This window comes from Abrus precatorius, unplaced genomic scaffold, assembly GCF_003935025.1.
Source record: "Abrus precatorius isolate BTA unplaced genomic scaffold, Abrus_2018 Scaffold9, whole genome shotgun sequence".
Classification (NCBI taxonomy): Eukaryota; Viridiplantae; Streptophyta; class Magnoliopsida; order Fabales; family Fabaceae; genus Abrus; species Abrus precatorius.
Genome location: NW_020874439.1, coordinates 13,419,308 through 13,421,758, shown reverse-complemented (window position 1 = coordinate 13,421,758; position 2,451 = coordinate 13,419,308). Strand labels below are relative to the sequence as shown.

The following is a 2,451-nucleotide window of genomic DNA, read 5'->3' as shown; positions in this document are numbered from 1 at the left end:
TGGGTCACCTTCATGAATTGTAACATGGTTTCTTCCATCTCAGTCAACCTCTCGTTCATAGGCTTGGAAAATTTTTGAGTTCCTTGAGGTTGAGTGGATGAATTCCTCTGAAAATAAGGCTATTGTGTTGCTGGACCTGCATTAGAAAAAGGTAAATTACAGTTAGAATTTTTTGCAGTAGAATATTGATTATTCCAATTAGAATACTGCTGAGTTCTATTATTCAAAAATTGAAATCCAGGGGGATATGATGGCTGTTGTCTCTGAAAATTATTCATATAATTCACTTGTTCTTGTGGTTCACTTGCAGATGCCTCGCATGCACCATTTACATGGTTCCTCTACAAAAATCATAGCTTAGCTGACTGGTAGGCATACTCCCTGTTTGCAGGTTGCTGATTTGTTGAGTTAAGGCAGCTAATTGTTTTGAAAACATCTGATTTTGTAGCTGATTCTGTGCAAGAAAAGTCTCCAAAACCTTAGCTTCATGACCAGAGTTTCTTCCTTGATTTCTTGAGTTTGAATTCTGATACATTGAAGATGCCATCATCTCAATAATTCTCTGAGCTTCTTCCAAGGACTTTGTATTTAATGAACCTCTAGCAGCAGCATCAATCATTGTTCTTGTTGCTGTATTCATCCCATTATAAAAAGTTTCCAATTGCATCCAATCTAGAATACAATCATGTGGACACCTTCTAAGCAATTCTTTGTATCTTTCCCAAGCTTCATACAATGATTCTCCTTCTTGCTACACAAAGGATGTAATTTCTCCTCTCAGCTTAGCAGCTTTGGATGGAGGGAAGTACTTAGTTAGAAACTTATTCACAAGTTCTGTCCAAGTTGTGATGCTTCCTTGTGGTTGAGCTTGTAACCAGTATTTTGCTCTATCTCTCAAGGAAAAAGGAAATAGTCTTAATCTAATAGCTTCTTCACTAACTCCATTCATTCTTATGGTGTCACATAGCTGCAGAAAATTTGAAATGTGAAGGTTGGGATCATCAGAATTTACACCAGAAAATTGATCCTGTTGGACTAAGTGTCTAGTAGGGCAGGTTTAATCTCAAATGGTTGGCTTGATAGTTGGCGTAATTATAGAAGAGTTTAAACCTTGCAATGTTAGGAATAGCATAGTCTCCTAATGTTCTAATTCTATTTTTCTCTGCCATCCTATTGTTGGATTTGGTTGTCTCAAGGTGTAGGTGTTCTTTTCACTCTAGGATTACTCTGGATTTCTGGAGAATGGACAGCTTCTAATTTACTATCACTTCCTATGACTTTTTCTGCTCTAGACTCTTTTCTCAATCTTCTCAAAGTTATGTCTATGTCAGGATCAAAGACTAGAATTGATTTATTCTTGCTTTTACCACGCATATACAAATTTCAATGAAACAAAAATAGACTACAATTAGTATTCAGAAATACACAACAAAAATCATGCAAAATCTATCAGTAAAAGCATATAGAAACTTAAATCTAGCAGTTGCAGAATTGTAAAATCATGTAAAAATATGCAGAATGGAAATTACGATTATGCAGAACAATGAAAATAGAAATTATGCAAATAATACAAAAGGATGTAAAGACTCTATGCAACAGACAGCAATATTATGCAGAATACTACACAAGGTGCAGAAAAATTATGCAAAAAGCAATTTGAAAGCAAAACAACAAAATAAATGCTCAATCTAGCTACTTTTCTACTACTAATGATATTGAAATGCAAAATTCCCTGGCAATGGCGCCAAAAACTTGTTGTTCGCAATCTAACACTAGCAAGTGCACTAGGATTGCAGCAAGTAATGAGTAAAATTAAGATCCAAATATCGTCTCCACAGGGAATTTAGGTTTCAAGTACCACTTCATAGAATTATAACTATTTGAGCTTTTTCAAATTGAAGGAGAGTAGTAACATGTAATAACAGCAAACTAGAACAATTAAAAGTAAAAGCAACTTACAGAAACAGAACAATGAACAAACAGTTTTGTGATAACAGAGGGAGAGACCATAGCTAGGGAATTGCTTCACCAAAACTCCAATGTTTAATCAATAAAGTTCTGAATTAACAAGCAATTGGAAAGAATGACAATCAGTTTCACGTTATATTATTCAGAGGTTAATTCCTTAACTCAGTGAACCTAACATTCAATTAAACCATTCTATTTCCTTAGATCTGATTCAATTCAATATTGCTTTAAGTGTGAGAAACTAGAAGATTGCAAGATTAAAGCCTCTTATCCCTAAGAAAACTATAATCTCGGTGATTGGTTCAGATCTGAAGAACAAATTCAATTTTCATTGACAAGAGTTCCTCTGAATTTAGTTAATCAAACTTCCATTCAATTTCCACGTGAAGTGCAGAATCAATCACTCAATCTATTCTAAAGCTTGAAATTCAGATCCAAAATCAATTCAACATGTTCGTTTCAGATCTACAATCCCTAACTATG

The 2,451-nt window shown here is 34.4% G+C and overlaps 1 non-coding gene across 1 annotated transcript; it reads left to right on the top strand.

The window, feature by feature from the left end:
- The first annotated feature begins 677 nt into the window (after nt 1-677).
- LOC113851666 lies at nt 678-784 on the top strand. The gene has a single exon (XR_003502238.1). It is a non-coding gene; the product is annotated as a small nucleolar RNA R71 (small nucleolar RNA).
- Nucleotides 785-2,451: the final 1,667 nt, after the last annotated feature.